The sequence below is a fragment of the Liolophura sinensis genome, chromosome 6 (genome assembly GCF_032854445.1).
Source record: "Liolophura sinensis isolate JHLJ2023 chromosome 6, CUHK_Ljap_v2, whole genome shotgun sequence".
Lineage (NCBI taxonomy): Eukaryota > Metazoa > Mollusca > Polyplacophora > Chitonida > Chitonidae > Liolophura > Liolophura sinensis.
Window position 1 is genome coordinate 49,626,082 of NC_088300.1, and position 10,829 is coordinate 49,636,910.

Consider the following 10,829-nt stretch of genomic DNA (forward strand, 5'->3'; position numbering starts at 1 on the left):
TCCAGTACACCTCAGATATAACTCCAGTACACCTCATATACACCTGAAGTATGTCTCAGGCACACATCAGATCAGATATGTACCTCAAGTATACCACTATTACACCTTATAGGGTAACGGTGGGGGGGGGGGGGACCTGAGATTCGGTCTTTTCGAGTGTTCTGTCATGTCAAAACTATACACTACACAAACAGATTTCATTTAATCCTATTTTAAATTATATGACATTGCTATTTGTGAATAATAAAGACTTTAACGTCATGGTTAACTCGAGTGTGACTTCTTGGAGAACCGAAAGCCAGCCGAACTTGGCTAAGCGCCATTTTTGAATCGCAGCGTGTATCACCGGAAAAAAATAAATTCATGGAACTTGTTCATGGATTACAACCAATATGGAGTTTACCACTGAACGGGCGATGTACAAGGTGTTTTGGGGGTCTTAACATTAAATATTGTTTTAATCATGAACAACAACCACTACAAACAATTGTGGCGAAAAAAGAAGGTATTGATGATTGTAAGTTTTGGGAAGAGCAGCCAAGTTCACCCTATAGTTACGTAGCCATGTGTTTCTAAAATGTCGTTTTAAGACGTTTAGACTGGATGAATGGGTTGTATTTGTAGTATTTTCGACAGTGGGGTATTTATTATTCAAATATATTGAGATGATATGAACTCAGAATAACTTGACGATCACTGGAAACCTGTCGATTAGAGCACTGATATTTTGGGACAGCGCAGACGACAAGGCCTAGTTCGAGGACAGGGAAAGTAACGATTTAGAGCGGTTAATGTGAACGCTAAGCTGGAAACATGGCCAACCGATCTCAGAGCTAGCTAAACAGGAAAATGTACATGCATCGTTTACACGAATAGCTGCGTGTACGCCATTAAAGTTACTCAATCCCTATAGCTGAACATGCGAAGTGTGTTGTTTCTACGCCTTTTTCTAGCTATTTTCTTTCACCTATAAACTTGCATGGATACTGTTGTACAAGTGAACAGATCTTCAATTCTACGTGACACACCAATCAAATATGTAAAATATGCTAATTTAGTTCTAAAATGGTGTTAACATTACCATATGAACTACGCAGTTAAAATATGAAACCCTAAATCTTATGGAAACAAATATATTCTGCGACACTGTCAATCTCCGCACGACAACTTGTTCTTGATAGCTTCACTCAGTAAATCTTTCGCTGAAAAGTCAACTTAGTGGGCGAAGCGTGGGGCTGATTAGAGCATTGTATAGTTTCGTCCAACCAGTTTCGACATCATATATTTCCTGATTTACTCACTGCAAGCAGTTGTAGCCCATAAAGTTTAATCTACCAGATTTTTATGGTGCTAAAAGACCATGGTCCCTCTAGCTTCACCGTCCCGCCAGCCCCATGCTCCAAGCAACTCACTTCGCCATAGAACATGGCGCAGTCTCCCCTGACAATCGCATATCTTATTTGACTAGATTTATTGACCAATCTAAGACAGCTGTTAATAAAACTAACTAATGAAACATTTCCTTTATGGGAGAAACATGAAATTAACTATTTGTAAAATGATTTATTTGGGGGTAAATTAGTAAACACTATACGTACTCCGTCAATTTAAAATTACAGGTACATTGCAATAATACTCCGACTGTCTTTAGACCCGTACAAATGGAAATAAATGTGACTGGTTAAACATGAAGATAAAATTTAATAATGTAATTTGTTGAAACAAATGAAAACTCACAATAATAAACTACATTCAAATGTCAAGATCTTGGTTATCCTATTCAAACACATTGTATTATGTTGTTATCCGGTGCCTCCTAAAATTGGAAAATTATAGGTTTTCGTTGTAAGTTTGAAGAGAATTTCCACAGGATATGAAATACCCGTAATACAAACCACTCTGAATGGTCAAAGAAAACAATTTGTGAAACTTAGCATGATATGTCATCTGAGTTAAATCCAGTCTGTTAGCTGCTCTGGCCTTCGCTCGAACTACCCAGAACTCGAATAATGGCTTCTGTTTATTTATTTATTTGTTGGTGTTTTACGCCGTACTCAAGATTGTTTCACTTTTATAACGGCGACCAGCAGTACGGTAGGAAGAAACCGGGCAGAACTCTGGGGAACCCAGCACGATCACGACAAAGCCGGACTCACAGCCACCGTATTCATGCTTCTGTATATTTTGCCAACTATTTGACGACGATGCCTCATGGTATAGACATCCCGGAATTATGCCGCCGACAGACAAGTGTGACAAACAAATTATGCTACAATCAGCCCAGCATTCACCTTAGTTGTTCAGGTGTATTTTTCTAAGGTTTCCAACTAAATCTATGATCGAGTTCGTGTAAAGTTTCGGGTGTGACAAAGATTTACATAAAACGCACGAAATCTGCCAAATTGTGTGTGAATATACCAATGGTTACAACACTTTCCAGATTAACATGAACCTGGCTTTGTGTGTTTCGCAAAAGCCCATGCAGTTATGTCCATTAGATACAGTCTCGCTTCGCCATCGATAGAAAGGTTTGTCAGTGATGCGTTGACAAAGCTGTAACACGGTACACTTATTTTGCTAATTACCATACTCGGTAAACTGGTGAGCATAAAGTAAATGTGAACTTAACTTTCGCCACTTTCTACACAAAGTAAGCAAACAAGCTGGGATTGAGTAAAAAAAACCCTCTTTTGTTATGCTGCAACTCATATTGTCACCAAATACCAAACCAGTTTACATGAATTTGTTCTTAGAGTTTTGGATCGTTAATTTCCCAAGTGGCGCCTTGAGCAAATCCTATTTCGCATTACGTAGGTCTGCAATGTGGGATATTCCCCATTGAACCAATCAGCAATCAGCAATTTTCAAGAGACCTTCGTGAAATCTCAGAACAAGAACTGGAGTAAAATATCTGGTAATATCCCTGGGCTATTTCTTCGCCTTTTTCAACAACGCGGAAAACAAATGAAGAAGACTGATAATAAAATACAATGTGGGTTCGTTCTCGTGTGCGGGAGTCGCTTGAATGTCCCGCAGGAGATTTTAGATGTAGAGGACTGTTTGCTGATGTCTGGGTACACCCTTGCATTATGCCTAATGGAATATCTTATATAATGTAACACAGACTTTAAAAGTACATATGTGAATGAGTGGGGAATGGTTGGTTTTGTTAATTTATGTCATTGTAAACGGCAATTATCGACTGTTCTTCCATTGTTTTCTTATTTTCTTTCTGTTTCTGGTCAGGTTTCACGAATTTCGGCTTCACATCAATGCAACTGATTGATTTCTACAACTTTCAAAGAACACCATTTACCTGTGCTTTAATACAACTGCTCAGTCAATCGGATTCATTTCAAAACAACTGCCTACTGAAGCTTCCACTCAACAACATTCGGATTCATTTCGTTAAGCGGCGTACACACGATACGATTTGTCGTATCGACTTGTCGAATGGGACAAGTGGCATGGAAATAAAACGAGTCTAGTTTATCGGCAACGTTCAGAAGATGCAATTTTTCGAATGTTACAATCGCGTGATAATGCATGTCTTCTATTAATGCGACTAGTCGAATTAGATGGATCGACAAGACAATCGGACAATTAGTACAGAAATATGAAAATACAATTAGTATGGTGTACAAAGAAACTGGTCTAATGATGTTGAATACGAAAACCACTTTATTTAGGTCGAATATGGTTGGCATTGACTGTATTAAGGATGTGGAAATGTCTCAGTTGCTTTACACTGTATTACAACAGCTCTGTTAATGATTGCAGTGTTCATTCTGGGCTCATGAGGCTGAATTTTTATTTCTACAGATTATGCAATCTGGTTGTGAGGTCTGGATGCCGTGCGAAGTTGATATCTTAATGTGGACAAATTATGGGGTGAGGGGTCATGAGACTTTGAAGCATTATTTTTGCTGGTTATGCCATCTAAATGTGAGATCTTATAACCTTGACGAGGTTGATGTCTTAATGCGCTTAAATTATGAGGTGTTGTGTGATCAGACTTGGAATCATTATTTCTGCTCGTGAAATCATGGGTGTGAGGTCTTTAAGCCGTGCGAGATTGATGTCTTACTTTGCACAGGTTATGAGGTGAGGTTCACGAATGAATATTTCTGCAGATCATAAAGCCATGCGAGGCTGCTGTAACTATGTGTGTGCGATATGAGGCATGGAGGCGTCTCTCTTTGTAATGGGTTTTGAAACTGATGAGAAGATATTACTTTGTGATCTAAAATGGGGTCCGTGGGTCATCTTGATCAGGTTTTCCTGAACCTTCCGGTGCAAATAGAGTGTTACTGTAATATTTGAACAACAAATGAAGATATTCGAACACCTCTGCACAGAAGCCCTGTCACGTTCCATGGAGACCACTGACCTTCCACCAGTATGGGATGGAAGTCTACGCTGAGGAGGACGCCAGCAAACGCAGGGTACATTCATCGTGTTGAGTACGTCTGGTTGGATATATGTACAGCTGCAATCAAATCATTATGAAATACATATTCTGATTAACGGTAACTTATACATTGGCATGGTACACGGTTCGGATGATCATTTAATTTATCCAGCAGGAACTTTCCTTGCATCTTTCCCTCATCAGTGAAAACTGTTGACTTCCTTACTTTATATGCTTTCTTAGTTTATTGGTGGTATGTGTTGAACGTTGTTGTGAACATCCGATTGTTGATCCGGACGGTCCAATGGCAATAAGGCTGACGGCTGGTAGATTCTAGCCTCAAAGGCCAAGGGGAACCCATAGTCGATTTTAATCGCTAGCGATGATCCTCCAGTTAAATGTATCTGGTATACACAGCATAAAATAATAGCCTTGCTTGAAACTGGCACTCCTCTCAGAGATTCCGTTGAATAACAGGGTGTTACCTGTAATTAACTGTGGCTTGTACCGGGTGTTCAAGTCACGTATACTAAGTTAGCAGATTCTGTTTAAAAACTGGCTGCTTCATTCACCAAAATTTGAAATCAGATGTGTTGTCCGAAGTCCAGCTCACTACTTGAGCTATCGGGAAGTTCTCTCTAGTAATCGTTAGGATGAGGACTAGAGGGTTGCTCCAGTTACACCTCTGCTCTCTCCAAGACACTGTCACGTTTACAGTCTCAGCCCCACGCTCCATTCTTGGAACCTGTTCTGTTACGGCACCAGTGTAATGGATGACATATTAAGAGCTTCATATAAAACCATATCAATATTGCAAATGGACATTGTTCATTTCGACAGCTCCAACGCAAAACACACAATAATTAATGGCATTCTTTCCTAGAACTTCTTAGCTTTATTAAAGGTGGGGAAATATATAGTTTTACAAGACTATACGCGTGAACTTTTATATATGTATTATTTAAGGTATATTTTAATATTCAGAAAACACCTTCCAACTTCAAACGCTAAAGCGATGGTTCCAATCAACAAATGATTCTTGCGAAGAATGAAACGTTTCTTTATGTCACTATCGCCTTCGTTTTCCGTGTCAAAGCTGGCGACGTCTGTGACAAAACACGCCCTCTACCAGGTGATCATCTAGCTTGAATACCGAAACCGGTAATTTACATGACTTGGATTTGGAATCTAAATGATCGGGGGTAATGAATGAATAAGTCATAATCATTATCATGGTGTGTTGACCCTTTTGCCACAGTAAGATACCTTATATGAGTTATGGAATCTATGCAGTTTGTGCATCGTTCCAAATAGGCTTTCATCAAACTTTTCACATGCTATATGTGTCCATGGATACAACAGGATCGTTTAGAATTATAGCCTACCCAAATCGGTTCTAAACAACACGTTACCATTTGCCTTAGGATAAGCCTAAGTTGACATTCTCGTCGTCAGCAAAACATTATAAACTATTAGCGACCGCTGTCAGTGAACGCTACAGGTGGGTTGGAATGCACTAAGGGTTACTGATTGTCAGTGTCAGTTTAAGTGACTTGAACAGAGCTATACAGCAAGAATAGACGGACAGTAATAGGCACTGTCGAGCATCTTTCATGGAAATCTTCCCTTTACTGTCACCCCGCCAGTATGAACCCAGGTATGGTGAAATACAAGTTTGAATGAAGCAATTCAGCCAGAGCCCACACTGAACCGTCTGTTTGCAGAGCTATTACCTATCCAATGATTCCGTTTTCGTCCATGACAGGCGTGAATTCTAACCATTTATTTCGACGAGATATAAACCCACGATGCCGTCGGATACATTGAGTGAAAACGAGTTACATCCGTGAACTTGATATGTCTCTTGTGCTGAAATGCTTTAATGCAATATTATAGCCAGCAGAGACACATATCGGTAGACACTGGACTGATGATAGCTTTGTGGAATCTTAGAGCCTAGTAAGTCATTGTACTAAATGATAGATCTAGTTTAGATACTATAATTATTCAGTTCTGAATTACCTATACGCTGCTTGTTGATTTATATCCACCATTCTCTTTTTCATCACTGAAAATAAAAGGTTGGATCAATTGACAACCACATTTTCTACTATATAATATAGAAAATAAGTCCGTACCCGAAAGCTTTTTGTTTCTATATTTATCATACCAAAGTATTTTTATATATCACCGTAACTTTTACATATCATGTGTATAAATATATCTGGCATATGTTCTTTCATACTCCCATACAGCGTATGTGCCGCTCTCTAAGACTCGCTTCACTGCCACCATTGTTTTTTGTACAGAAATCTTGAACAACGCCAAGGTCACTGGGGTCACGGTGATGAGGCAAACAGTTATGTCAGAAAAAACAAGATGCTTCCTAACTCTGTCTTAGCTTTTGTTTCCATTAATTATTGTAGGCATGCGTTCCAACATAATTCCAACGTACATCTGAAACAAATTTATTGCTGAAAAATAGGTCCTGAATAGGTTTTTAATAGTCAGTTGTCTGTAGCTTACAGGTAAAGTTTTGATAACTATTTGTTTCATGTAGCGGAATGATTCTAAGGGGGTACACTTAGCACGGTATAGTTACTACATGTCTTCCTCACATTGGCGCCCAATGTCCAAAGCCACAGTTAATTACCTCATTAGATTTTGTACTTGCCAAAGATGGTAAATAATTACCGTGCATACCGTTGTTTTTCTAGAAGACGTTCTTTAATACTGAGTTATATGTGATATGAAGCTTTTTGAAGACAGGTCGTGATCCCTTTGTATTTTTTTAATGTGATTGTGTGTTAAATGTGATGGCAACACCGCAAGTTGAGTAATTCTAGGCCAGCGACGTCTAATAAATTGCACTGCATTCTTTTTACCTTATTCTGCTATAGCACTATGGCTTAACAGAATTAGAGAGCGTGTAAATTGCTACTATTTGAGGATTAACATGAACAGTTAGAATAACCATAGCTGAGGTAAACTGACAAGAGGCCGTATTTCACCGGTTACGTGTGACCATTAGCCAGCAATCACACTCGTCGCTGCTCTGGTTTTACCCTCTATGCTGTAGGTCTTTACTTGTATGCAAAGTCGTACAGCATCAACATATGAAAAGGTGGCATTGAACTCTTAATGCAGTATTTAATCCACTCGCACTGTTTCTGTTTGTTTTCGGAATTAGGCTTGTAGATTGCATATCCAATTGTACTAATTTCCCAGGTAGGTATTAGGTTTGATTGCTTTATTTTATGATTCTTCATTTTCGCTGGTTCTTAAGTTTGTTAAGTATGAAAAAAGTCGGTTATTAGTGATATGTACACTGGTGTTTCTGTTTTTATTCCTAATCACGGTACAAGGACAGTCCTGTCAGATACGTGTACCCAAGTAATGCCTTAATCACGCAGCAAGCTGCTGGAGTAATGCTGTCAAAGCAATGCCTTAATCACTGGGGGAGCTGTTGGATCAATCCTGTCAAGATACATGTACTCAAGCAATGTATTAATCACGGGAAAAGCTGCTGGAGCAATTTTGCCAGTTACGTGTACCCAAGCTGTGCCTTAATAATGGAGAAAGCTGCTGGAGCAATCCTCTCAGATACGTGTCCAAAAGCAATGCCTTAATCACGGGGGAAGCTGCTCAGGCAATCCTGTCATGCACGTGGGAAACTGGCGGTGAAACCCTATCAGATACGGTTGTTCTAGCAGTGCCCATAGCCCGCCAACTCTGACGACAATCCCTCAGGCAATATATTTGGTCCACATTAATCTAATTTGCCATACGGTAGTCGGACGCCATTGCAGGCACCGCTTCAATATTAAACATCATATTTGATTGGCCACCGCAGAGAAGTACAAGTAGATGCCTTTGGAAAAGAGGCTCTTGGCTTGGATACAACCAGGGTTATTGAAAGGCGAACCCTTTTTTTGACTTTCCAAGACGTCAGCATCACACCGGGCTATAGACCTACAGGGTGGTTACATGTATGTGTTTTTTTTGTTCTAGGTACACCGATGGCTGATGATGACAAACACCTATGTGGACTTCAACTGTACATCTATAGCTAATGCTTGGGCAACCAATCCAGATAGCCCACTCGAGCCGTTGACAGATGGAGCCGCTTTAAACTGCTCCCGGAAGTGCTGATACCAGAAGTGATAACGAGCCGTGTTACCTGCTTGCAGTACTTTTGTTGTTTAGCTTCAGCCAGGCTTTGACGACGTCATTTGTTCTGGCGTGGTCCTCGGGGGGTATTTAGGCAGGCTTGTCGAGCTGGAAAGAGAGAGTGACAGGATAAAGTTACTCGGTATTGTCTAGCATCAGTTTGGCGCTGCCACACAGCCAGCTGTTGCTCACCACAAGACCATGTTCCGCATAGAGCGAAGAAATCTTTCCAGTGAAGGTAAGTTAAATCGATGTACATTGACTTCATTGACATAGAACATTGGGCGTTAACAAAACCGATATTATAATTAGAGCTAACTGCATGCAGTGGAGTATCAGATAAGCATTCTTCAAAGAATGCTCTTTGGTGGGTTTTTTTTTTTTCATATTTGCTTGAAGATATTTTGGCACATCTAAGGTAGAGCAATATGTACGACTAATTGAACAGCGTATTACAGAGCGATCTTTGGTAAATGTACACATATTTTTTTTAGAATGTTGGTGATATATTGATCAGGGTCACTGGGATAGGCTGGAGTTTCTTTAATCTGAGATCCTTTTATGAAAGGCACACCCTTATATTGGCATTTTTCTCACTTCCAGAGTTGTAACTTGAAGCCAAATGAACGTTGTAAACATATCAAAGTGCCAATCCTGCATGTTGATTTCGTCTCATTTTCATATGGATCTCAGGTGTTTGTATCCAGGAGATCGTGGCGGTATTATTAACTCAGTGAGAGCCTTGGCTGGCTCGTAGAGTTAAATCGATCGCTGGCTGCGATTATAAATCCCTTGACTAGTGAGGTCGCGTGTTCGAATCCTGCTTCACCTGACTGTGTTTTTACATCAAGATGTTTAACACTTAACTGTGCGAGGTCAGAGGTTTAATGTGGGTATTCCACTTCCCCCACTGATAAATTTGGCCTGGCAGTTTTACATGATGGGGGAAAAAACGTGAGGACGGCGTTGCATTTTTGTCTGTACCATGTTACAATAAATCTGATCGCCATGCCATATCCGAAATTTTGATGACAACATTTTGATTTATAACGGCTGGAATTCTTCAATTATTTGCCTCAACAAGCCTCAACAAGCTTATACGTAATTAATTATATAGGTTATTGATCAATCGGTTCGCCTGGGCTCTTTTTATAATCGCTGTAAATCATATATAACTGTGATATTTGTTTCACTTAGTCAGCAATCAGCTCAATAATTTGTTGCCAGTATCATTCTTTTTTAACTTGAGTTGTTGTCTAGATAAGACCCCTTGACATTTAAAATGATTTAAATTGTTGCACATCATGATTCTCATCTGTTGTAAGTGGTTGTTGGAGTCGATTTATTTTGTAACAGTCAATATGACAGAGAGACGTAATTTTCAGTTATTAACGGTCAATTTAATCTAACTGGCATTTTATTTATTCATTTTCACATTGGATTTTAGTCGTGTGAAATATGACTCACTGACGTACATTTCAAGAGGTGGAAAAAAAAGCCAACAGTCTTATTTTTAACGACAATTCTTGAATTTATTCTGTTGATAAGCATACATTCTTTGTCTCATCATCATCTAAGTTTAGTCTTACACATGTATATAGACATCAGAACAAATATTCGTATAACAACCGTCAGTCAAAACGGACGTCCCAGGTCAATAATCGCAATTCCGAAAACAAAAGCAGGGCTATCAAGGTAAACTGCAAATGTTTTTGATTTCCAACTTAAAGTTACCAGGGTAAATATGTGGGACTATGTATATATCTATGCTTGGCTTGGGGTTTAACGTAGTACTTAACAACATTTCAGTCGTCTGACGACGAGGAGTAATTAAATTTGTGTACATATACTGGGTCTTCTTGTGGCAGGGCGAGTCCATGGCGCCAAAGTGATACCACCACCGAAGTATCGTGGCGAAGTCACCAGATAGGACACCCCACCCAGTCACATTATACAGGCACAAGGCCAATCACTTTTGCTGTAACTTGTCAATGCTGAGCGCCAAGACAGGCAGCAGCATATACCATTTTTTAAGCCTTTAGTCTGACCCGACCCGGGTTGATCCCGGTGTCTCCCGACATCGTATATACATGGGAATAATTGTTTCTGTTATTTTATATGCCTGTACGGAATGTGTAGCTTGCCATGTAAACCGCATATTCATCTGGAATTCTACAATTTTGTCATAACGCCATTATGCAGACGAGCATCGCCATTGTCGTCACAACAAAGAAATAAACAATGTAAT